This window comes from Amborella trichopoda, chromosome 2, assembly GCF_054954075.1.
Source record: "Amborella trichopoda isolate Santa Cruz 75 chromosome 2, AtrichopodaSantaCruz75HAP2 v2.0, whole genome shotgun sequence".
NCBI lineage: Eukaryota > Viridiplantae > Streptophyta > Magnoliopsida > Amborellales > Amborellaceae > Amborella > Amborella trichopoda.
In genome coordinates this window covers 33,079,521-33,107,364 of record NC_142337.1, presented here as the reverse complement: position 1 = coordinate 33,107,364, position 27,844 = coordinate 33,079,521, and the positions used below count along the sequence as shown (strand labels likewise).

Sequence of the window (27,844 nt, the reverse complement as noted above, 5' to 3'; positions counted from 1 at the left end):
GCCAAATTTCTCGCAATATAGGCAATGATGTGTGCTTACAAATAGGGTTGTAACTTTTGGTCTATTTTGAGTTTGAAGACGATTCCAAAAATTTTTTTATACTAAACATACCTATGTTTCAAATGAAGGTGGTTTGAAGACAATTAGACCCCATTTGACCTCTTAGAGGTTCAAGGGAATAGGGCGTTTACTAGTTGTATCCTGTTGTGTATAGGAGACAACAACATACCCTACTTCAAACTATGATAACTTTCAATCCGTGAAGAATTTCAAAACAATTTCAAAATTAAACTTTAAGCCAAGACACATATCTTTCTAATGAGGCTAGTTTGAAAGAATTTGGACTTCATTTAGTTATTTAAAGATCCGTTCCAAGCAAGATGATAGTTATAAAATTTACCAAAACTGTCTACAGTGACATATCTTCACAAAATGATGCATAAATTTCAATCTAAAAAGAATTTCTAGATAATATCTGCATGAAAATTTTATTCCTTTCAAATACCTTTCAAATGACTATGGTTTGGCAGGAAATTGACTTCGTTTGGTCAATTAAAACTAGTGCCAACAGTAGTGTCAATGACAAATCCAGGAAAAACTATCAATAGTGATACATATGTACATTTTGAAACATAACTTCATTTTTACAAAGGATTTTGATAGTAGGAAAGCATGAAAATTTTACTAGACTCGCATATCTTTCCAATGGCGGTGATTTAAGGGCAATCGGATCTTGTTTGACTATTCAAAATCCCCTTACGAAAATGTGTATATTCCTGGAATTTCACAGTAATGATACACATGCCTCAAGAACATGTTCCATAACCTCAATCTCATGGTAAAGAACATGATAGCCACTGTTTTCTCACAATATGTACACATAAACAAGTATTTATTACAGAATTATGAAGTTTACATTCATTCTCAACATCCACATTTATCATAGAACAAAAGCCCCAAATTTCAGTGAACACGGCATAAGGAATTGTTGCACCACATACATTTTCATCGCTCATTTCATAAGCATCTCCATGCATCCTTATGACTATAATGCAATGGTGATAGATCCACTTACCTGAACCATAATGGTGTCCTCTCTAATCCTCCTTTCACAGCTCTCACCCACTCTAACAATGGCTGCACTCCAAAACTATTTCTCCAAACCTTGCCTTAGAAAGGGAGAAAGAAAGAATAGATAAGGGAAGAGTGAGTGGTGTGAGTGAGAGATGGGGCTTAAGTACTCTTGAAGGTGGGGTGGCTGCCCAAGTGGAGCCAAAAGGCTTAAAATCTAGACAAGTGGCTTAAAATCAGCATGCACCCTACAAGTGGTACTCACAACCCATGCATATCAGAAACACTAGCGGTAGCAACACAGTTGGCGATAGCCCACTTCACGCGCGACGTTCCCTCTTTTGCGCGACGATACCTCTTACACGCGCGGCATTCTTCACGCGACGTTACCTCTTGCGTGTAGCGATACCTCTTGTGCGACATTCTTCGCGCAACGTTACCTCTTGCGCACGGCGATACCTTTTACGTGCGCAACGTTCTTTGCACAACGTTACCTCTTGCGCACGGCGATTCCTCTTACGTGCGCGGTGTTCTTCGCGCGACGTTACCTCTTGCACACAACGATTCCTCCTACGTGGGCAATGTTCTTCATGCGGCGTTATCTCTTGCGAGGTGATACCTCTTACGCGATCGTTCTTCATGCGGCGTTACGTCTTCTCACCCCTCTTTCTCAGCGCACTCGTGCATGATTCCATGGTCACGAAAACCTTGATCCTTACATCATCCCCCCCTTAAAAAGGATTTTGTCTTAAAAATCATTAACTTAATTAAACAAATGAGGGTAATTATCCTGTATCTCACCCTCCCTTTCCCATGTTGATTCTTCTCGCGAGTGATACTGCCATAATACCTAGACTAGGGGAATCTCTTTATTACGAAACACTTGAAATCTTCTGTCCAGTATCTTAATAGGTTGTTCAACATAAGTTAAATCCTCCCTGATCGAGATTGGTTCATACTCCAAAACGTGGGATGGATCGGGTTGATACTTTCTCAATAACGACACATGAAACACATCGTGAATATTAGCCAACTCGGGCTGTAGGGCCAATTGATATGCCATGACTCCAATTCTTTCTAAAATTTCAAAGGGTCCAATAATCATGGACTTAGTTTCCCCTTTTTGCCAAATCTCATTATGCTCTTAGTTGGCGATACCTTCAGAAAAACTGGATCACCCACTTCAAATTCAAGGTCCCTCCTCTGATTGTCGACATAACTCTTCTGCTGACTCTGGGCTGTTCGTAGTATTTCCTGAATTAGAGCGATATTTTATGAGATTATTTGAACAATTTTTTGCCCCAAAAGTTTCCTTTCACCGACCCCGTTCCAACATATAGGCGATCTGCACTTCTTCCCATACAATGCCTCAAAAGGTGTCATCTGAATACTGGCCTGGAAACTGTTGTTATAAGAAAATTCTATTAAGGGCAGATGATTATCCCTATTCCCTTTAAAATCTGTGACACATGCCCTCATCATAACTTCCATGGTTTGTATGGTCCTTTCTGACTGTTCATTTGTCTGAGGGTGAAAGCTATACTATATGCGAGTTTGGTCCCTATAGCCGACTGTAGGCTGCTCCAAAACCTCGATGTAAATCTAGAGTCCCTAACAGGCACCCCATGCAGTCTTACTATCTACTTGATGTATAACTGGGGCAACTTATCCATGGGATAAGTAGTATGGACTGACAAGAAATGAGAGGTTTAAGTGAGTCGGTCCATAATAACTCAACTACTATTATGCCCCATACTTGATCTAGGCAGGTCAGACATGAAATCCATACTTATATGCTCCCACTTCCACTCTAGCATGGGTAAGGGTTGTAATCGTCCAGTAGGTTTCTGATGTTCGACCTTCACTTTTTAACACATCAAACACCTAGAAACGAATTGCGCTATATCTTACTTCATGTTATTCCACCAAAAGACTCTTTTTAGATCTTGATAAATTTTTGTGCTCCCTGGATGCACTATATAACGGGAGTGATGTGCCTCTTTCAAAATGACCTTTTTTATTTTCTCATTGTTATGGACACAAACCCGACCTTTAAGCCTTAACATTTTATCACTGGCCAAGGTAAAATCCTCCTTACCTTCCAACTTTATTTCCTTAAAAACTCTCCTGCACTGAGGATCTTCCTTTTGTGCTACTCAAATTTGCTGAAAGAGATGAGGCTCTATTCTTATACATGAAATTATTCCTTTTGTATCCTCATAGGCCATGGTTGGGTGCCACTCTACTGCTTCTTCTAGTAGTTTCATCTCCCGGACCATCATGTGAGCCATAGACACCACATGCTTCTAAATTAAGGCATCCACCACGACATTGGTCTTACCCGAGTGGTAGTTGATAGTACAATCATAATCATTAAGGAAGTCCATCCATCTTCTCTTTCTCATGTTCAGTTCTTTCTGAGAAAATAATACTTAAGACTCTTATGGTCAATGAAGACTTTAAATTAAACTCCATACAGATAATGTCTCCAAATTTTTAGGGCGAAAACCACCGCCGCCAACTTTAAGTTATGAGTGGGGTAGTTTTGCTCGTACGACTTTAATTGCCTGGAGGCATAGGTTATAACCTTTCCCCTTTGCATTAATACACATCCAAGCCCTTTGTGTAAGGCATCAATGTAGACTACAAAATCTTCATTCCCCTCAAGCAAGGTCAGTATTGGGGCTGTAGTCAGTCTCTTCTTCAGTTCCTGAAAACTTCTCTCGCAGTTGTCAGACCATACAAACTTGACTTCCTTTTGGTTTAGGCAGGTTAAGGGGAGTGTTATCTTCCCCTCTACAAAACGTCTATAGTATCCTGCCAGTCCTAAGAAATTGTGGACTTCAGATACATTCGGTGGTTTTTCCCACGTGAGCACAGCTTCAATTTTACAAGGATCGACTGCAACCCCTTCTTTGAAAATAATATGCTCGAGGAAAGCCACGCTTGAGAGCCAGAATTCACTCTTATTGAGCTTAACATACAATTTCTCTGTCCTTAGAGTTTGGAGGACCACTCTTAAATGCCATTCATGTTCTTTTTTATTATCAAAATATACCAAAATATCATCTATAAAGACTGCTATAAAGTTATCCAGATAGGTCTAAAGACCCTGTTCATCAAATCCATGAAAATAGTCGGGGCATTTGTCAATCCAAAGAGCATGACCACAAACTCGTAGTGGCCATAACCAGTCCTAAAAGTGGTCTTGGAGATGCCTCTTCCTTAACCCGTAGCTGATGATAATCCTGGGTAATGAGTATTTATTCTTCATTGTGACCTGATTCAGCTGTCTATAATCAATGCATAATCTTAAGGTTCCATCTTTCTTCTTTACAAACAAAACCGGTGCGCCCCATGGTGACGCATTAGGTCAAATGAACCCCTTGTCCAACAGTTCCTGTAATTTCTCTTTCAATTCCTTTAACTCAGCTGGGGTAGGGCCTATAGAAATAGGAGTAGTACCAAAGGCCACCTCTATTTCAAATTCAAACATCCTAACTGGGGTTAGAGAAGTTAACTCTTGGGGGAAGACCTCTGGATATTCTCTTACCACCGGTATCTCTTCCAATTTAGATTGAACATCTCAGTTTTCTACTACATAAGCCAAGTATCCTACACATCTTTTGGCCAACATGCGAGAGGCCCGATGTGCCGAAATAATGTGTAAAGGAAAAACATCCTTGGTGCCCTTAAAATGTAGTTTAGGTTGGTTCGGGCATCTAAAGGTTACAGTCTTATCAAAACAATTAACTGTGGCATAGTGGGTGAACTACCAATCCATACTCATGATAATATCAAAGTCTCAAACATCTAAGAGTATCAAATCTATAGACAATACATGCCCTTCAATCATAACCCCACACAGTTTATACGCTATATCAATTTTTGTTGATTCTCCCATAGGCGTACATGCTACCAGAGTCCAAACAAGTTGTACGGGCTTAACATTCAAGTGACATGCAAAATGCGGTGTAACAAATGAATGGGAAGAGCCAGGGTCAATTGAAATCTTGCTTCAATCCACATACAGAAAGCGCACCTCGAATAACAGAGGTTGACGCCTTGGTCTCTTCCTCGGTCAGGGCGAACACCCACACTTGAGTCCTTGGTCGATCCTCTAACAGGACAATCTTTCACTAGATGGCCTAGTTTACCACACCAAAAGCAGGTCCTGGCCTTTCTAAAGCACTAGGCTATCGTATGATTACTCAGACCATAGTGAGGCCAGACTAGGAGTCGGTTGCCCCTTATATCATTTGGAACAACCCCCGGAATCCTGACACCACCCTGATTGTTCTTTCCTTTCAACTCTCTCTTTGGAGGTGGTCACACCTTCTTCTTAAAACTCCCAGATTGTGCGACACTCAACCTCGCTTCTCTTCTAGCCCGAAAATCTTCGCAATCTCTCTCTATTTTTAGGTTTAGGTCCACCAGCGGGGAGAAAGGTTTGAGGTTTCCTGCAATAATCCTCTCCCCTATATCAGGCCGAAGACCCCTCTCAAACTTGCTAGCTTTTCGCGCCTTAGAGTCAATAATATGCAGCGCATATCTAGAGAGTCCAGCAAAGTTTGTTGAAAATTGTTCTATAGACATTTTTCTCTATTGTAGCTCTATAAACTCCACCTCTTTCTTTTCCCTTACAGAGTCGAGGAAATACTTCTTATAAAATACTTCTAGGAAATTCTCCCAAGTAGTTACAACTCCTGACCTTTCCCGCAACTGCTTTACTGAGCTCCACCAATGCTCAACTTCCCTTTGAAGAATAAATGTACCCAACCTAACCTTCTGCTTGTCGGTACAATTTAGAATTCCAAAGATCTTTTCTATCTGTCTTCTCCATCTCTCAGCCTTCTCTACTCCCCCATGCCCTACAAAGTTTGGGGGTGCTAGCCTCTTGATTCTTTATATCAAATTACTATCATTCAGGTTAGGGGCCGAGGGTAGATGAGGCCGGCATAGATTCACTCATCATTTGTGTCATGGCCCCCAAATTTCTGAAGAATTGTCCAAAGGCTTCTGTGTTCTCGTTAATGGAACTCGCATTATTAGCACGAGTCCTTGGCATCTTGGTCCTACAATAGGGGCACCCCAGTTACCAGTCTACTCAAAACTAATCTAGAGACACCTCTACAATATTCTAGGCCAAGAATCCTATCTTTGCTGCTTTGATACTATAACTATCACGACCCTGCTCCCTAACCCCTATCGGAGGGCGACAGAGCCTGGGATCGCGATCAGATGTCACGAACGTCACTCCGGTGGGAGTCGCTCAGTGCATAAAAACACGGAATCAAGAGCAAAACATGGAATCAAGAGCAGACCACGAAATAAAAAATAAAATATACACAAGAAGACAAGTATCAAGTTAAAAGCACAGCCGTTCCATACAAATTGATAACCAAGAGTTCTTACAATCATTTTCAAGGCACTACTTTGAGCTTCCAACCACCCAAACACAAAACGGCTACGTGCCTTCAGCATAGATACAACACCCTTCACTATACAGTCATGAAAATAAGATGGAATGGGCTAACAGCCCAGTAAGCAGATCTACACCATTGCATTCTAATTAGTGTAATAGTGATAACAACATGCAGTGCACACAAATTCACAGAGTATCAAGCGAGATCCTCCTGTATACTTTTTAATATTCTAACAGTATTATGATACTAGTAATTTAATACATAGTGCATGAGTCATAAATCACTTCACTTTAAGCAGAGCAACATGGATAACAAAACATAGTTACAGAACTAGTAAGGCCTACTCTCGAAGTAGAAGTTCCCTTGCTCAAGCTAGGCCAATCCTGCCACCTGAAACCTTTACCCTCCATCAGGAGGGAGGACAATGACAAGTGGGTGTCCCACTTCGTAATGCCCTCACACACACATACACACATCCCCAGCGCACTTTGGGGTTTTTGTTAGGCAGTGGCTTTGCAAGTCACGACCCTCTCCTTATGCCCTTCTTGCGAGAGAGCATTACACTACCATTGGGTTAACAAATGCGTCGTGCCCATAACATTTAGGGGGAGTGACCCACCCTCTTTCTAGTTTCATTTCCCGAACTCCATTCGTATCATTGGGTCGAGGCATAGACATCAGTTGCCGACACACAGTATCCAACAATCAATGGGTGCCCAATTGCGTCGTGGTCAGTCACACAGAGTATAGCAATATCATAGTGTTTCTCATTATATCAATGTCAACTACCAATGAGTGCCCCATTGCATAGTGGCCAGTCTCACGATATATATATATATATATATATATATATATATATATATATATATATATATATAACTGCATGATTGGATGTCACAGTATAACAGTACCAAATACCATTGAGTGTCCCAGTACGTAGGGGTCAGTCACATCATGGCTTGAAATGCCACATCAGTAATTCAGTATCCTATTATTACATTCTTACTATCACAGTGATAGTAACAATATTCATGTTAAGCTTTACCGCTCAATTTCCTTCAATATAGGCAATAACGTGTGCTTACAAATTAGGCTGTAACTTTTGTCTATTTTGAGTTTGAAGACGGTTCCAAATCAAATTTTATACTAAACATACCTATATTTCAAATGAAGGTGGTTTGAAGACAATTAGACCCCATTTGACCTCTTAAAGGTTCAAGGGGATAGGGGGTTTACTAGCTGTATCTTGTTGTGTACATGAGACAGCAACATACCTTACTTCAAACCATGATAACTTTCAATCCGTGAAGAATTTCAAGAAAATTTCAAAATAAAACATTAAGCCAAGACACATATATTTCTAACAAGGCTAATTTGAAAGCATTTGGACTCTATTTGATTGTTCAAAATTCCGTGCCAATCAAGATGATAGTTTACCAAAACTGTCTACAGTGACTTATCATCACAAAATGATGTATAACTTTCCATCGAAGAAGAATTTCAAGACAATCTCTCATGAAAATTTTAGCCCCTTCAAAGACCTTTCAAATGCCAACAATAGTGTCAGTGACAAATCCAGGAAAAACAGTCAACAGTGACGTACACATACATTTTGAAACATAACTTTATTTTTATAAAGGATTTTGACAGTGAGCAAACATGAACATTTTACTTGATCGCATATCTTTCCAATGATGGTTATTTGTGGTTAATCAGACCTCGTTTGTCTATTCAAAATCTCCTTACAAAAATATGTATATTTCTGAAATTTCACAACAACGATACACGTTCCTCAAGAACATGTTCCATAACCTCAATCTCATGGTAAAGAACGTGATAGCCACTATTTTCTCACAATATGTACACATAAACATGCATGCATTTCTTACATAATTATCAATTATACATTCATTCTCAACATCCACATTCATCATAGAACAAAAGCCCTAAATTTCGGTGAACAAGGCATAAGGAATTGGTACAACACATACATTTTCATCGCTCATTTCATAAGCATAAAATCCATGCATCCTTTTGACTATAATGCAATGGTGATAGATCCACTTACTTGAACCACAATGGTTTCCTCTCTAATCCTCCTTTCATAGCTCTCACCCATTCCAACAATGGTTGCACTACAAAACTATTTATCCAAACCTTGCCTTAGAGAGGGAGAAAGAAAGAAGAGATAAGGGAAGAGTGAGTGGCGTGAGTGAGAGAGGGGGCATAAGTACTCTTGAAGGTGGGGTAGCTGCCCAAGTGGTGCCAAAAGGCTTAAAATTTGGACAAGTGGCTTAAAATCAACATGAACCCCACAAGTGGCAGTCACAACCCATGAATATCAGAAACATAGGCGTCAGCGACACAGCCGTCGATAGCCCACTTCACGCGCGGCGTTAGCCCATTACTCGCGTGGCGTTCTTCGCGCAATGTTACCTAATACACGCGGCGTTCTTTGTGCGGCATTACCTCTTGCGCGTGGTGATACCTCTTATGCACACAACATTCTTCGCACAACGTTACCTCTTATGCGCGCGACATTCTTTGAGCATCGTTACCTCTTATGTGTGGTGATACCTCTTATGCGTGCGACGTGCTTCATGCGGCGTTACCTCTTGCACGCGTCGATACCTCTTACGAGCATAACATTCTTTGCACGGCATTACCTCTTGCACACGACGATACCTCTTACGCGCGCGGTGTTCTTCCCTCAACGTTACCTCTTGTGGGTGGTGATACCTCTTACACACGTGGCGTTCTTCGCACTACGTTACCTCTTACGCGTGGCGATACCTCTTACGCGCGTGACATTACCTCTTCTCACCCCTGTTTCTCAGCACATTCGTGCATGGTTCCATGGCCGTGAAAACCTTGGTCCTTACACTTCCTTTCTTTTTCTCCATCGCTTGTTTGACCAGAGGCCAGGCTGAGCCTTGAGCTGTCGTGCCAGTCTTGTCGTCGAGTAGTATTACCGCCATGTCGGTCTAAGTTACTGTGCCCATCTTTCTACCACGTCAAGTCAGTCACTGTACTGGTCTAGCCACTGTGCCAGCCTAGCCGCCCGGTCAAACTTCTTCTCTCACTTTCGCTTCATCCTGTAACAAGGTGGGGACCTATGCCCCACTTGTTTGTACTTTTAATTGTGTGTGTGTGTTTGTAGGAAAGGAGAAATAGATCAAGGAAGGCGATTCTAAACCGGCCATAGGCCAGGGGGGCTTTCCAATGTGATCTAAGAGGGCACCTACGCGAGCCAGCCCGAGTGTATTACGGACCCATTTGAGGTAAGTCCCGCCTCACGACCTTAATTCCTCTCTCACTGATTGGTATTCTTGCCCATGTCTTCTTTCTGTGGTTCCCGAGAGAGAGATCTTAGGCCTTGAGTCCATCTTGAATCCGAAACCATGCCACCAGGTCAACTCAACCCGGAGGGAAAGATCAAGGCACCTAACCAGCCTGGCAACTCCACTGGCGTGGGGATACGCTACCCCATCGTTGAATCGTTCTTGTTTGACTTTCTTTTCTTTTTATTCCTACTCACTATACACCCACCTGTCTTCGGGGTTGCTTAACCCCTTCATCCGAGTCGGGGGTTTCATAATCCCCGCACTCGTGAGTCTTCATCGGGAACAAGTTCTGCGAGCCTCATTCCCGACCTTTCTCCGGAGCATCGACCCTGTGTCGTGCTCCCAGGTCATCATCTGGATAAACGCGTGGATGGACCAACAAGTCCCTCACTCCCTACCTCCTTGCAATGGTGGACCTTCTACCAACGTACCTTTCATTGGTGGCCCATATGCAACCACACACAGCACGCACATTGCTACCGGCCACTCACATGCCGATCCCATTGCTCGGGGCAGCCCGGAGGCCGCCCCTCCCTCTCTCGCGACTGGCAGTTCATCTGTCGCTGCGAGGCTACTCCCCATTCTTTATCACTACGGGCCCTCGTAACAGGATGCTCGACACCAGGAGAATGCGGCTCTGAAGCCACCACCTCACACACACCCACCAAAGCTAGTGGACTACCCATTCTAGCTACACCTCGAGGTAATCTGAGGGTTACCTCGGGACATTGTCAGGGTTCAAATCTTCTTGAGTTTTCCTTGCGCCTCGTTTTCATGTAGAATGCACCACTCGGGGCAATCCTCAGGTTACCTCGGGATACTGTCAAGGTTTGGGTCTTTTTGGACTTGGCCCTGCATATCCTCGGGGCAACCTTTCGGTTACCTCGGAACACCATCCAGGTCCGGCTCTACTTTGGACCGACCCTACACACCCCTTGCATATGCACTGCCTCGCTCGGGGCAGCCTTGTTGCTGTGTCTGCCTGAGCACATGAGGGGGAACCTCCTAGTATGCCCTCTTAGCACATGCTTGCTCACTCTGTGAGGGATGGTCACACTACCATTCCATCACACACACATGCTCACGGCATTGGGCCTCTTAAGGCTGGACACGCTACTCTAGCCCGGGTTGACCACCAAGTCACCCGAAGTCCTTCTGCAGAGGGTGTACATGCGTCAATCCCCTCGCCCGCCTGGAGCACATCTTTGTGTTATGCACACACATATGGATCTAGCATTTCACCCGGTTCTAAGGGTAATTATGCCAATGGGTTGGAAGAACAGTTCACCTTTGCTCAAAGCCAGTACTACCTGGCCATGAAGAAGGGAAATCATGGTCAATCCTAGAAATGGGGCTGGGAGACCATGCCATTGAAAGCCCAACTCAGGGGAAAAGAAGAAAAAGTGATTGAAGAAATCTGTCTCAAAGATGCGAGCCATTTTCCCCCTCTCATTCCCCTTGACGCGGATGATGCTAGAAAAGCATGGCATGAGATGAACACTAAAAGGATTGATTGGGGCATGATGAAGCCAGTTATCTATGCAGATCCAAGCTTGATTCTAGGCAAAGGCGAGCCTCCAGATGGGGCAAAGAGCCAGTCTTACCCCAGTGACCCCAAGCCAGTTGAGAAATCGCCCGATCAAACTCCCGAGCCCCTCTCAGGTCGGGGCACCGAGAGCAAGGCCTTCTTTGAGTAGATTGTACTCGGGGCAGCTCATAGACCGAATCAATTTCCCCTAGACTCCTGATGAGATGGAAGGCACTGCTGCGGGGCAGTTCCGATGACTCAAGTGAGATGGAAGCCGAACCCACCAAGGGCATCGCCCAAGATCCCTTAGTGGTGGAACGTTCGAATTATGAAGGGACTGGTTTTCCCATGATGCAAGAAAATTGTCCACTAGCTCCTCCCAAAGTCTGCCTCAACATCCTAACTCCCCAAGATGAACCTGAAAAGAGAACCGATACTGTTGAGCTGCTTCAAAGGGCTGAAAAGCTCATTGTTGAGATCGATTGCATAAACAAGAATGGGACTTTGACGTCATTCACCCTATCCCGGCCTTCATCGGGATTCGCCCAAGAATCTTTGAGAAGGGATGGACTCCTGTCCCCTCTGGATGGTTCTAATAATGTGGCCTCCCTCACCCTGTCTCATCCAAATATTCTTACCTTTGATGAGAGTTTGTCACTCTCATTCGAGGAAAGCCACTCCCCAGTACTGGATGAGACGAGTTGCATTTCCCCTGCTGGCAGCCCCACTGATATGGCTCCTCCATGCCTTGAAGGCACCATGATTCCCCGCAAAGCCAAGCCACATGCTTCTCCCATGTCATGCGTGCTGCATGTGCGCTCTTGACGACGACAGTAAGGCCTCATCCTATGAGGGTTTCACATTCCCATTAGGTGATGAAGAGCTCATTTCTAATGGGGCGACATCCCTCATCCTCATCCACCCAATGACTCCAACCTCTAACGAGAGCTCGTCGCTCTCATTGGAGGAAAATCATTCCCTAATAGAGAATGAGATGCTTAGCATTCCCATCGCTGATGACCCAAATGAAATAGCGCCTCCAGCTGCCGAAGACGCCATGATTCGTTATGAGGCTGACCACATATGGGCTCCATGTCTTGAAAGTGTCATGGCTTCTTATGAGGATGATCCCATGTTCTTCCGATATCTTGAAAAATGCTCCGTCAATGATGATGATGTGATCTCATCGTCTTTTGAGAGTTTCACATTCTCATTAGATGATGAGGATGCCCAAGCCTTGGAAAATAAAGTAGGCCTAAGGGAAGGCCCAATGACACTCACCAATGATGTTATTGAAGCAGCAGTACTCGAATCCAAGATTGTAAGCTTCGAGGCATGTAACGGGCAAATAGAAGAAGCGTCCTCAAGTATGGTAGCTATTGAAGTTATAGTGATCGACGAAGAACTAAAATCCTATGAAGACAAGATTGTGAAACTCAAGGCCACGTTAAGGTGATTACAAGCTGAGATGAGGTCAAAAGATGAAACAATGGAAACTTTGCGCTAAGAGGTATTGGTGTGTCGTACGCCTAGGGGCACCAAGCCCTCTTTACCATCCCTCAAGCATTGTATCAGGTCATCGAAATAGCACCATCAGAAGAAAGGGAACAACCACCCTCACCTCCCTCATTACCGGTCTCTTCCCCATCGACTCAGGTTGGGAACGAAGAATTAGTGAAGGGCATGGTACCTCCCTCATTACCGGTCTCTTCCCCATCGACTCAGGTTGGGAACGAAGAATTAGTGAAGGGCATGGTAGCCGAAGCATTGAAAAAGTACAATATCCCAGTGATTGAAGAGCTGAACCACTACCAAATTCCTTACCCAGCGTATGTTGGCCAAACTCCATTTCGACCAGGATATCAAAAACTCGACTTCCCCAAGTTTGACGGTACTGGCTCATCACAACAACACATACCCTTTTCATTGTAGCATGCGGAAATACAACGAATAATGAGCACCTACTGCTTTGGCAATTTGTGGGAACCCTTACAAGAGCTGCATTCAAATGGTACTCTCAGTGACTACCAGGGTCAATCTCATCATGGGCACAAATGCAGGAAAAGTTCCTTAAGTGCTTTTGGGACATAGAAAAGAAAGTGCAACTCTGTGAACTCTTTGAGGTGAAGAAAAGCCACATGAGCCAGTGATACATCAAGAGTTGGAATAATCTGGCCACACTAATAGGTGAGCCGCAAGAGATAGAGTACTGTATAGATGGGATGCACCCAGAATTGGCTCGTTATGTCACTTCATCATGGCCCAATACATTCGTCAAGGCAGTTCAAATTGAAGGTTTGCTCAAGCACCACGGAACTATATCTGGATCCTTCGCATAAGTCAAAGACAATGATCAATTATCAGCTGCAATAATAAATGCCATGCACTCCTCAAGCCAAGGCCGGCACGAGGATTACTCCTTTGACAACTGTATGATCCTCCAGATGCTTGAGACTCTCTTATCAGAGGGGATGATCGAGCTACCAGTGCTGAAAAGATCGTGGGAACTTGGGAGGGATGACAAGCTCAATTATTGCCAATATCATAGGAGACTTTGTCATAGCACTGAGAAGTGTCGTGCCGCTAGGGACATCATCCAGAACTGATTCCACGTGTGATCCAGTGCCACACAACGGTCTAGATGCACAACCCTAAATTGCATGGTCCAAACTATACGACCATAAACTACAGCACACGTCTTAGCGACATGATGTTAAACTGCACAACAGACAGTCTCGGAGGCAAGACCTTAAACATGCCCTTAGGTCTCGGCGGATTACCTTAAAACATGCAAAATTGATGGTCACGGTGGCATGACCTTAAACACGCCTCCACAAAAAAAAAAAAAAAAGACGGACATGACGAAAACCCGCAAGGGTGTCATGGGTAAAAATGTCAAAAAAAATGAAATGATGACGGACATGGTGTGCACCCTCAAATGCCACCATGGGAAAAATACGTCAAAAAGAAAAAAGACGGGCATAGTGAAAATTCACAATGGCACTATGGGCAAGATTGTCAAAATAAAGGGGGTGTGGTGAAAACCCTTTGGGGAACTCACTCTCAAATGATGGGCATGTTGATCCTCCCCTATGAGTCATCACGAGTAAAAATGTCAAACGTCCCTGTAGCAAGATGTTAAACTGCGCGACATGTAGTCCATTTGCACGACTATAAACTGCTTCATGTTCCTACATGTTTCCATGGGGTTACCGCATGACACCCTCCTATACATCCCCTACTGCATCCTTCTTTACAAGCCCCCAGTAAAAGGATACCATCCCTCCGATGTTTCCTCCTTAATCAAGGTGTACCTTGGTTGCAACTGTGAGGCTTCAAAGCAAAGCGTACACTTCAAAGCATGCGCCTGCCTGTATAAAGCCATATATCAAAGTGGTGTACCACAGTTCTGACTGTGAGGCTTCGAAGCATAGGATGCAACCATCAAAGCATGTGCCTTCCTCTATAAAGCCATAAATCAAAGAGGTGTACCACAGTTCCGACCATGAGGCTTCGAAACAGAGCATGCACTTCAAGGCGTGCGACCACCTCTACAATGCCATATCACAAAGAGGTGTACCACAGTTCCGACTGTGAGGGTTCGAAGCATAGCATGCGCCCGCCTCTATAAAGCCATGTATCGAAGAGGTGTACCACAGTTTCAAGTGTGAGACTTCGAAGCATAGCATGCAACCGTCAAAGCTTTCCCCCGCCTCTCTAAAGCCATAAATCAAAGAGGTGTACCACAATTCAGACTGTGACGCTTCTAAGCAAAGCATGCTATGCATGTGCCCGCCTCTACAAAGCAATATCTCAAAGAGGCATATCGCAGTATCAACCGTATATCCCTACACCTAATAAGGTACCTTTTCCACCCATTATATCCATTCCATGCATCACCATTACCTCGAGAACCTCCTGGCCTCTATTTTTCCAGTTGAGTCACACCACTCATAGCCCTCGTAAGCCTCCATTAAACACCCTAACTGCCCATGACCCCACTTCTTGTCATGTGTGCCATGCTAGACTTCGTTACCACCGGGCGTGTTCTACAACTATCCCTAGTGGGGTTACACCTATATTCTGACCTGTCATCCACAATGGAGTACATGAAGCCTCATCCTTCACCCCAGTGAGTCACACTTGCCCTCTTATCCCCAGTGAAGTTCGCTTCTGTTTGCCACTCCTCGTAGGGCCACTATCTTCATCTAAAGCCTTCTGCTTGTGTATAGCCTTAACTATTTTATCCCCAGGGAGTCAAATTGTTATCCACAGATCTATCCCCCTGGGAGCTTCACCTACATGGTCTAGATGCATGACCTTAAACTCCATGGTCGAAACTACATGACCTTAAACTGTAGCGAAGGCCTAGTTGCATGACCTTAAACTGCATGGTCCAAGTTGCATGACTTTAAACTGCATAACCACGGGCCATGCTATATGACCTTAAACCATAGTGCATGTCCTGGCTGCATGACATTACAAGGCTTAGCACCATGGTCCAAACTATATGACCTTAAACTATAGCGGAGGTCTAGTTGCACGACCTTAAACTGCATGGTCCTAGTCGCATGACTTTAGCCATGGTTCGAGCTACAAGACCTTAAACTGTGATGCACATCCCTATAGCACGACATCGAACGACGCGACAAATAGTCCATACGCATGACTTTAAACTGTGAAATAGATGCACCTCTCCAACAGGTGTATTCTACCACTATCCCTAGTGGGGTTACACTTGTGCTCTGGACTGTCATTCCCAGTAGGCCATTGTACCTCACTCCCAGTAGGAGTCACATCCGCATTGTAACCCATTATCCCCAGTGGAGTTAGGGTCATTCTTATCTTGTAAATCCCCAGTGGGTTTACATCTTGCTCTAGCCTGTCATTCTCAACGGAGTTACATGCATACCATTATTCATTATCCCTGTGGAGTCATATTTACCCCATTATTTCCCAATGGGTCTGTTTCTCACCGAGCCACAGCCTCTATCCCCCTTCGATGATTTACTTACATAGTGACCCGCCTAATGGTCAAGGTGCACGACCCTAAACTGCATGGTCCAAACTATAGAACCTTAAACTGTAGCGGAGGTCTAATTGCACGACCTTAAACTGCATGGTCCTAGTTGCATGACTTTAAACTGCATAACCACTGTCCAAGTTATATAACCTTAAAGCATAGTGCACGTCCTGGTCGCATGACGTTAGAAGGCTTAGCACCATGGTCCAAACTATATGACCTTAAACTACAACGGAGGTCTAGTTGCACGACCTTAAACTGCATGGTCTTAGTTGCATGACTTTAAACTGCATAACCACGATCCAAGATATATGACCTTAAACCATAGTGCACGTCCTGGTCGCATGACTTTAAAAGGCTTAGCACCATTGTCTGACTTATATGACCTTAAACTGTAGTGGAGGTCTAGTTGAACAACCTTAAACTGCATGGTCCTAGTTGCATGACTTTAAAATGCATAACCACGGTCCAAGCTATGCGACTTTAAACCAAGGTGCACGTCCTAGCCGCATGACGTAACTGCTTCGCACGGGTCTTGGAGGCATGACCTTAAAGACGCCCCCATATATGCGCACATGCCTTTTACATGCATCTTCACGTACGTCTTCCCTAATCGACCCATTCGTGTGTGTGTACCACCTTCATTGCTTTCCCAGTGAGTCCATTCTCTTCATTACCATCATCCATCATTCCTCATTGAGTTTCACCCATGCTCACAAAATGGAAGGCCATCTCATCAGCCATACTCGCCGTCAGTTATTGGGTCACCACTTTTCACCCACAATTCATACATCATCCATCTTTCAAAGGTAGCCTTGTGCCATCTCCCCAAACTGAGCCAAAACCACCGCCATGCTCACTCCATGGCCTCCAAAGGCTGCCATCCATTTCCACCACGGTTCAACTGTATGACCTTAAACTGCAGTGCACATTCTGCTGCATGATGTTAAAAGGCTTCGCACAGGTCCCGAAGGCATGTAAACACGCCTTCACAAAAAATAACGGGCATAGTGTATGCCTGAACAAGGGAATGCCATGAGTAAAAATGATGGACGGGCATGGTCACGAAACCATGAGTAAAAGAGTTATGTGAAGAAAAAAACCCAAGCACGGTAAAAACCCCAAAAGGGCACCGTGAGCAAAAACAGATGAAAATGGTGGACATGATCACAAAGTCATGGGTAAAAGAGCCCAAAAATAAAGGAGGTTAGTGAAAACCATCTTTATAGTGCCACTTCCCTATTCTAGGTGAAAAACCTCAAAGGGCACTTGGACTAATAAAGCAGGTTGATGCAGCATCACAGCCTCAACTGGTACCTAATTGCCAAATAGGCATAATTCTGGCAAACGAGGTCCACACAAAATCCTCAGCTTTCAGGATCTAATAAAAAACACAAGATGGCTCATCCAAGGGTGAAAGCCTCATAAGATCTCCCAAGCACCAAAATCAAGAAGAGTCCTTGAGGGTGAGGACGATGATCAAAAGATCCCTTCAAAAACAAAAAGGGTCCTTAAGGGTGAGGACGAAGACCGAAAGATCCCTCCAAAAATAAAAAGAGTCATTGAGGGTGAGGACAAAGACTGAAAGATCCCTCCAAAAACAAAAATAGTCCTTGAGGGTGAGAACGAAGACCAAAAGATCCCTCCAAAAATAAAAAAAGTCCTTGAGGGTGAAGACATTGACCAAAGATCCCTCCAAAATAAAAAAGAGTCCCTAATTGTGAGGACGATGACCGAAAGATCCTTTTAAAAACAAGAAAGTCATTCTGACAAACCAAAGACACCCACGAAGGTAAGAAACTGATAAAGCTAAGGTGAAACCGGTCAGAGATTGCAGGTTGATGCCTCACTATGAGGTCGCCTCGCCAAAATCCCTTCTAGCTGACATGCTCAGACTTTCGGGACAGGCCAACAAAAAGCCCCCAACTGGGCCGACAAAGGTACCCTGCTCATCAAAAGCAAACTTGGTGTAACAACCCTGCTCATCAAAAGCAAACCTGGTGTAACAACAAACAACGCCGATTAAAGGCTTTTTGGCTGTTAATCAAAAAACAAAGAAACCCAAACCAAATGGGAAAGAGTGCCTTAAAGCATGGCACTTGGGCGGCAGATAGGCCTGATTCTGACCAATGAGGTCCACACAAAATCCTCAGCTGTCAGAAACACAAATAGTCCCTTGAGGATGAGGACCGTGACAAGATCCCTCAAAGTCCCCCTAAAGTCTCCATGGATGGAAATGTAAATTGCATCCAAACATTTGAGCGTCATAGTTACAGCAATGCGTGAATCTCCTCGGTGTTAACGTGGTCTTGTGGCTAGGAAGAAAAAAGAAATAAAGCCAAAGCAAATTTTTTAAATATTATCCTTCTCGTTTCTCTCAAAGCACAACATTTGGTGGGGCATGTTGTTTGAAGATATTTTTCAGCACCATGGGTTCCCGATGTGGAATAAAAGAGAAAAGCCGATCAATAAAGCCTGACAAACAGTGGAAATTTAGACAGTCTCAGAATGACCCCCAAACTGGTCAAGATCTTCATAAGGACTCCAAAACATCTCACATTCTGACAACTCTAAGGTAGTGCAGACTGAGAAACAATTTTGGTAAAATCAACCTTTAACACCCTGAAACGGACCCCTATAACTAGAACCATATTTTTGATGTATCAAACAACTGTGGGACCATTTTCATTGGATCCAACATAGTTGAAACCCCCTATGGTCAAGTTTCTACTTAATTGGGCACTCCAGGACAAAGTTATGGGTAAGATACCGAAAAGGGATAGGCCGCACACTATTCCCGTTCAACCACCCTGCAAGTAATCTCCATTAAAGGGACAATCACAAATAGTGACTTGCGAATTCCATATCTTACTTGTCTGAGATTGAATTGTGCTCAAACGTATTGGAGCATGTGCATATCGTCAAGACGAGTGTTTTGCTAGAGAGAAGTTGCTGAGCCATGAAGAAAGTTGCAGACAGTGACACGCCTCCCTCGAGCGGCTAAATCACAGCGTTTGCGCATCGGATTGACACGAGACCAGTTCCATTATGTACGTAAGGTTTAGGTCTATCTTTGGTCCGAACCCCGTACATGATGAACGATCGAATTTCACACATGAAGGCAATAAATGACTGCAAATTCTGGTGCAGGAATTCCAGAATCCAGCCAAAATCAAAATGTTGTGAAATCTTCGTCCGAACACAAAATCGACCTACATTTGTTGCCATGAAATTGTGACGGCATGCTCAATGTGATCCAGTGAAGAAATCATAAAAAAAAAAAGAAACGAGGGCACTATCGATTGAAAGTTTACAAGATTCGCACGAATTTCAAGTCGCATGATCGTGGCTTAAAAACATGATCCATGGCTCGAAGTTGGTATCAAATCGATCGCCTTCCACAGATGGTGGAACCCCATCGCCGTCAGTTTTTCATTTTTTCTCATTCTCTTTTTCTCTTTTCCTCTTGTGGTCTCGCTTGACCACGATCTCTCTCTTCTATCCTCCCTGTGGTCCCTCACTACCACAATGTTCCCCTCTCCTTCCTTGTGGTCCAGCATGACCACTATTTTCCCCTTTTCTTTTCTTTTTTTATCTCTTGCATGACCGTCTTCTTCCTGTGCACCCTTGGGCTCACCTGCCCTGGGGGCACACCTTCCCATTGTTTTTCTGGTAGTCCCCCATGTTTTTTGCCCTTTCTCTTCTTTTTCTGAATTCCCTCACATCACCCTTTCAGTAGACCCTTGAGTCCCCCTTTTCCCTCTCACAATCCGTGGTCCAGTGAGACCACCATGCCCCAAATCTTTCTTCCCCTAATGTCGTGCGTGAACATAACCTATTGTCGTGTGAATATAATCCCATTACCGCGCTCGTGAACATAAGCTATCGCCCCTCTTGAACCTCTACCCATCGCCGTGTGCCTCTCTCCACACCATCGCCGTGAGCACCCATCTTACTTATTGCCCTGAGCACCCATCTTACCTATCGCCGTATGCAAGCCACCACTTAACACTGCATGAGTGTAACAACCTCATCGCCATGAGTGAACGCTACCCATCACCGTGCGCCTCAACCTTTTTTCCCGGCCAGCACCCATCCTACCTATCACCATGTGCATCCATCTTACCTATCGTCGTGTGCAAGCCACCTCCTAACGCCGTGTGTGTAACAACCCCATCGCCGTGAGTGAACACCACCCATCACCGTGAACCTCAACCCTTCCTCCTGGCGAGCAACCTCTGTCTCTCTTTCCACCTTGACTGCACCCACCTCTGTCCCCACTCACCTGGCAGCAGCTGTCTGCTACTTCCTTCTTCTCTCTTCTCCTCCCTCTCAATAGTGACCACGACTGCTCCCTCTGTAACTCCCTGCTAACAATCATCTACAGCCACCTCCACCTCTCTCCCTTGTCCGTCCCACTCAGCACCTAACGCCTTCTTCGCCTCCAACCTCGCTGCCTCATTCTCTGTCAATTTATCTCCCTCCGTTCTTCCTCGCCATCCCTTCTACTGCTCCCTCGCTCAGCTACCACCAGCTCCAAGCTATCGCCACCACCACTCCCGCAGCTGCCTCATTCCTGCCATTGCAGCAACACCACCAACAACCACCACCAGCTGCAGTTCCACCACCATCACCAGCAAACCACCTGCGCCTATCTTCTACCGCACCATCCCTCTTCTTTGCAACCTTGCTTAGCCACCTTGCAGCTACAACCATCAACCACTCGTGCACTTCCTTTGTCCTCCACTGTCGCCCTGCTCTAGCAATCTCCGCCCCTCTCTACCTCTGATGCCCTGTCTCTGCTGCCTTGTCTCCGCCCCTCTCTACCTCTGCTACCCTGTCTCAACCCCTCTCTACCCTTGCTGCCCTGTATCTGCCCCTCTCTACCTCTGTTGCCCTGTCTTTGCCCCTTTCTCTCTACTGCACCACAATTTCTGCCTCCTTCCTGTCCCACTTCTCTTCTCTCATGGCTCTCCAACTTTCCTACGGATCTCCCTGCCTTTTCCCAGCCCTTTGCTATCGTCTCCCTGTTCTCCCTCTCTCAAACAAAAAACCCAATAGTGAGCCCTCTAAGTTTCTTTCTCTCTCTAATCTTCTCTGTCTCTCTCCTTTCTTCCCTCTTTTGTTTTCGTTGCGTTTTCTTTTCATAACATTTTGTTTCATCTTATATTTCGTTCAGTCTTCCTCACTTCGTCCTACTTCCAACCTCTTTCTCTCCTTTAACTAATCTAACCATTTTTTTTTATCGCAAGGTTATTGTAAGGACCAAGGTTTTCACGGTCATGGAATCATGCACGAGTGTGCTGAGAAAGAGGGGTGAGGAGAGGTAACGCAACGTGAAGAAATCCGAGAAGTAACGCCGATCGAAGAATGCCGCGGGCGTAAGAGGTATCGCTGCGCTCAAGAGGTAATGCCACGCGTAAGAGGTATCATCGCACACAAAAGGTAACGCCGCGCGAAGAACGCCAAGCATAAGAGGTAACGCCGCGCGAAGAACGTCGTTCGCGTAAGTCGTATCGCCACACGTAAGAGGTAACACTGCGCGAAGAACGCCCTACACATAAGAGGTATTGCTGCGTGCAACAGGTAACGCTGTGTGAAGAACGCCGCGTGCATAAGAGGTATCACCGCGCGTAAGAGGTAACGTCGTGAGAAGAACATCGCGTGCATAAGGGCTAATGTCGCGCGTGTAGTGGACTATCACCGGCTGTGTCGTTGCCGCCTGTGTTTCTGATATGCATGTGTTGTAAGTGCCACTTGTAGGGTGCATGCTGATTTGAAGCTACTTATCCAGATTTTAAGCCTTTTGGGGCCACTTGGGCAGCCACCCCACCTTCAAGAGTACTTAAGGCCCCTCTCTCACTCATGTCACGCACTCTTCCCTTATCTCATTCTTTTTTTCTCCCTCTCTAAGGCAAGGTTTGGAGAAAGAGTATTGGAGTGAAGCCATTGTTGGAGTGGGTGATAGTTGTGAAAGGAGGATTAAAGAGGGTACCATTGTAGTTTAGGTAAGTGGATCTATCACCATTGCATTATAGTCAAGGATGTAAGGATTTTATGCTTATGAAATGAGTGATGAAAATGTATGTGTTGTAGCAGTTCCTTATGCCTTGTTCACTGAAATTTAGGGCTTTTGTTATATAATGAATGTGGATGTTGAAAATGAATGTATGATTCATAATTATGTAAGAAATGCATGTTTATGTGTACATATTGTGAGAAATCAGTGGCTATCATGTTCTTTACCATGAGATTGAGGTTATGGAACATGTTCTTAAAGCATGTGTATCATTACTGTGAAATTCCAAGAACATACATGTTCTTATAAGGCAGTTTTGAACAGCCAAAAGAGGTCTGATTGACCTCAAATAACCGCCATTGGAAAGATATTCGAGTCTAGTAAAATGTTCATGTTTTCTTATTGTCAAAATCCTTTATATAAATGAAGTTATGTTTCAAAATCTATGTGTATGTAACTGTTGACTGTTTTTCCGAGATTTATTACTAACACTACTATTGGCACTAGTTTTAATTGAACAAACAACGCCCATTTCCTATCAAACCATTGTCATTTGAAAGGTCTTGGAAAGGGCTAAAAATTTCATAAGATATTGTCTTTAAATTCTTCTTAGATTGAAAGTTATGTATCATTTTGTGAAGATATATCACTGTAGACAGTTTTGGTAAAATTCAGGACTATCATCTTGATTGGCATGGTCCTTTGAACAACCAAATAAAGTCCAAATACTTGCAAATTAGGCATGTTAGAAATATATGTGTCTTGGCTTAAAGTCTGCGTAGAAATTGTCTTGAAATTCTTCACGGATAGAAAGTTATCATGGTTTGAAGCACGGTAGTTGCTGTCTCCTATACACAGCAAGATACAGCTAGTAAAACCCCGATCCCCTTGAACCTCTAAGAGGTCAAATTGGGTCTAATTGTATACAATTTGTTGTAGAACCATCTTCAAACTCAAAATAGACCAAAAGTTACAACCCTATTTGCAAGCACATGTCATTTCCTACATTGCGGGAAATTGAGCAGTAAAGCTTAACTGGAACACTGTTACTCTTACTGTGATACTGAGAATATACTAATGCCATACTGAATTAATGATGGGACATTGTAAGCCATGATAAGACTGACCTCTATTTAATTGGACACCTATTGGTAGTGAGTATTGTCATACCGTGACACCCAATGATGCAATTATATATATATATATATATATATATATATATATCATGATATTGGCTACTATGCAACGAGGCACCTATTGGTAGTTGGCGTTGATATAATGAGAAACACTATGATATTGTTATACTATGAACTTTCTGTGTGACAGACCACACGCAATGGGGCACTCATTGACGGTTGGATACTATGTGTCGGCAACCGAGGTATATGCCTCGACCCCAATGACAAGAATGGGGTTCGGGAAGTGAAATTGGAAAGAGGGTGGGTCGCTCCCCCCAAACGTTATGGGCACTACACAATGGGTCACCCAATAGTAGTGTAACGCTCTCTCGTCGGATGGGCATAAGGAGAGGGCCGTGTCTTGCAAGGCCACTGCCTATCGAAAATCCCAAAGCACGCTGGAGATGTTTGTGTGTGTGTGTGTGACGGTATTACGAAGTGGGACAACCACTTGTCATTGTCCTCCTTCCTGATGGAGGGTGGAGGTTTCAGACAGCAGGATTGGCCTAACCTAAGCAAGGGAACTTCTACTTTGGGAGTAGGCCTTACTAGTTCTGTAACTGTGTTTTGTTATCCCTACTGCTCTGCTTAAAGTGAAGTGATTTATGACTCATGCATTATGTATTAAACTGCTAGTATCATAATATTGTTATAATATTTAAAAGTATACAAGAGGACCCCACTTGATACTATGTGAATTTGTGTGCACTGCATGTTGTTATTACCATTACACTAATTGGAATGCAATGTTGTAGATCTGCTTACTGGGTTGTTAGCTCATTCCATCTTATTTTCATGACTGTAGAGTGAAGGGTGTTGTATCTGTACTAAAGGCAAGCTCAAAGTTGGAGAAGCTTGAAGACCCATCTTTCTAAGATTTTCATAGTATGTTGTGGTAGCCATATCACTATGATGTATATGTTATTTTGTTTCTTTTGGCAGGTAGTTCCTAGAAAAAGATTGTAAAAAATCTTGGTTATCAATGTGTATGGAACGACTGTGCTTTTGACTTTCATACCTGTCTTCTTGTGTATATTTTAGTTTTTATTTTGTGGTTTGCTCTTGATTTCGTGTTTTTATGTGTTGAGCCACTCCCACCTGACTGATGTTAGTGATATCCGGTCGCGATCCCGTACTCTGTTGCCCTCCGGTAGGGGTCAGGAGGCTGGGTCATGATAGTTATGGTATCAGAGCAGCCAGGATAGGATTCTTGGCTTAGAATGTTGTAGAGGTGTGTCTAGAATAGTTTTGTGTAGACTGGTGACTGGGGTGCCCCTGTTGTAGGACTAAGATGCCAAGGTCTCATGCTAATAATGCGAGTTCCAGTAACGATAACACAAAAGCCCTTGGAGAATTCTTTAGAACTTTGGGGGCCATGACACAAATGATGAGAGAATCTATGCCGGCCTCGTCTACCCCCGCCTCTAACTTGAATGATAGTAATCTGACAGAAAGAGTCTGGAGGTTGGCACCCCCAAACTTTGTAGGGCATGGGGGAGTAAAGAAGGCTGAGAGCTGGAGATGACAAATAGAAAAGATCTTTGGAGTTCTAAACTATACCGATTTGGGTACATTTATGCTTGAAGGGGAAGCTGGTGGAGCTCAGTAAAGCAGTTGCGAGAAAGGCCAGGAGTTGTAACTACTTGGGAGAATTTCCTAAAAGTATTTATGAGAAGTATTTCCTTGACTCCGTAAGGGAAAGAAAAGAGGTGGAGTTTATAGAGCTGCAATAGGAAAAGATTTCAGTAGAACAGTATGCTGCAAAGGATGCTGAACTATCTAGATAAGCGTTGCAAATTATTGACTCTGAGGCGCGAAAAGCTAGCAAGTTTGAGAGGGGCCTTCGGCTTGATTTAAGGGGGAGGATTATTAAAGAAAACCTTAAGACTTTCTCCCCGCTGGTGGACCTGGCCCTAAAAGTAGAGAAAGATTGTGAAGAGTTTTTGGCTAGAAGAAAAGGGAGTTTGAGTGTCACACAGTCTCAGAGTTTTAAGAAGAAGGTGCAACCACTTCCAAAAAGAGAGTTGAAAGGAAAGAATAATTAGGGTGGTGTCAGGATTCTGGGGGTTGTTCCAAATGATGTAAGGGGCAACCAACGCCAAGTCTGCTCTCACTATGGTCTGAGTAATCATACGGCAGTGGAGTGCTTTAGAAAGACTAGGACCTGCTTCCGGTGTGGTTAACCAGGCCATCTGGTGAAGGACTGTCCTGTTAGAGGACCAGAGGATCGAACGAGGACTCAAGGGCAGGTGTTCGCCCTGACCGAGCAAGAGGCCAAGGCATCAACCTCTGTTATTCAAGGTACACTTTCCGTATGTGGAATTGAAGCACGAGTGTTAATTGATCCTGACACTTCCCATTCATTTGTTGCACCACACTTTGTATGTCACTTGAATGTTAAGCCTGTACAACTTGTTTGGACTTTGGTAGTATGTACACCTACAAGAGTATCAATAGAACTTGATGTAGTGTATAAACAGTGTGGGGTTGTGATTGAAAGGCATGTATTATCTATAGATTTGATACTCTTAGATGTTCGAGACTTTGATATTATGTTAGGTATGGATTTGTTGTCCACCCACTATGCCACAGTGAACTGCTTTGATAAGACTGTGACCTTTAGACACCCAGACCAACCTGAACTACATTTTAAGGGCATCAAGGATTTTTCTCCTTTACACATTATTTCAGCCCTTTGGGCCTCTCACCTGTTGGCCAAAAGATGTGTAGGATACTTGTCTTATGTAGTAGAAAATCGAGATGTTCAATCTAAATTGGAAGAGATACCGGTGGTGAGAGAATATCCAGAGGTCTTCCCTAAAGAGTTAACTTCTCTGCCCCCCATTAGGGAGATTGAATTTGAAATAGAAGTGGGCCCTTGTACTAATCCTATTTCTAAAGCCCCTTATAGGATGACCCCAGTTGAGTTAAAGAAATTGAAAGAGCAATTACAGGAATTGTTGGACAAGGGGTTCATTTGACCCAGTGCGTCACCATAGGGCGCACCGGTTTTGTTTGTTAAGAAGAAAGATGTAACCTTAAGAGTATGCATTGATTATAGAAAATTGAATCAAGTCACAGTGAAGAATAAATACATGTTCCCCGTCATTGATGACTTATTTGATCAACTACAAGGGGCCCAAGTATTTTCTAAGATTGACCTCCGGTCAGGGTATCATTAGCTGCAGGTTAAGGAAGAGGATATCTCCAAGACCTCTTTTAGGACTCGTTATGGCCATTATGAGTTCGTGGTCATGTCTTTTGGATTGACAAAGGCCCCGACTATTTTCATGGATTTGATGAACAAAGTCTTTAGACCTTATCTGGATAACTTTGTAGCGGCCTTTATAGATGATATTGGTATATTTCGAGAATTAGAAAGAACATGAACGACATTTAAGAGTGGTCCTCCAAACTCTAAGGACAGAGAAATTGTATGCAAAGCTTAGTAAGAGTGAATTCTGGCTCCCAAGCGTGGCTTTCCTCGATCATATAATTTCCAAAGAAGGGGTTGCAGTTGATCCTTGTAAGATTGAGGTTGCGCTCAAGTGAGAAAAACCACTAAATGTTTTTGAAGTCCATAGTTTCTTAGGCCTGGCAGGGTACTATAAACGTTTTGTAGAGGGGTTCTCGAAGATAGCACTCCTCCTAACCCGCCTAACCCAAAAGGAAGTCAAGTTTGTATGGTCTGACAATTGCGAGAAAAGTTTTCAAGAACTGAAGAAGAGACTGACAGCCCCAAATACTGACCTTGCATGAGGGGAATGAAGATTTTGTAGTCTACACTGATACCTCACATAAAGGTCTTGGGTGTGTATTAATGCAAAGGGGAAAGGTTATTACCTACGCCTCCAGGTAATTAAAGTCATACGAGCAAAACTATCCCACTCATGATTTGGAGTTGGCGGCTGTGGTTTTCACCCTAAAACTTTGGAGACATTATCTGTATGGAGCTCAATTTAAAGTGTTCACCAACCATAAGAGCCTTAAGTACTTGTTTTCTCAGAAAGAATTGAACATGAGACAGAGAAGATGGATGGACTTGCTTAATGATTATGATTGTACTATCCACTACCACCCGGGTAAGACCAATGTCATGGCGGATGCCTTAACTCGGAAGCTCGTGGTGTCTATGGCTCACATCATGGTCCAAGAGATGAAACTATTAGAAGAAGCAGTAGAGTAGCACCCAACCCTACCCTATGAGGATGCAAAAGGAATAATTTCATGTATAAGAATATAGCCTCATCTCTTT

General features: G+C 43.9%; 1 long non-coding RNA gene across 1 annotated transcript; it reads left to right on the top strand.

Moving 5' to 3' along the window:
* Nucleotides 1-20,586: 20,586 nt before the first annotated feature.
* LOC148783196 (uncharacterized) lies at nt 20,587-24,604 on the top strand. Its single transcript, XR_016050544.1, has 2 exons — nt 20,587-22,400; nt 24,395-24,604. It is a non-coding gene; the product is annotated as an uncharacterized LOC148783196 (long non-coding RNA).
* The last annotated feature ends 3,240 nt before the right edge of the window (nt 24,605-27,844 follow it).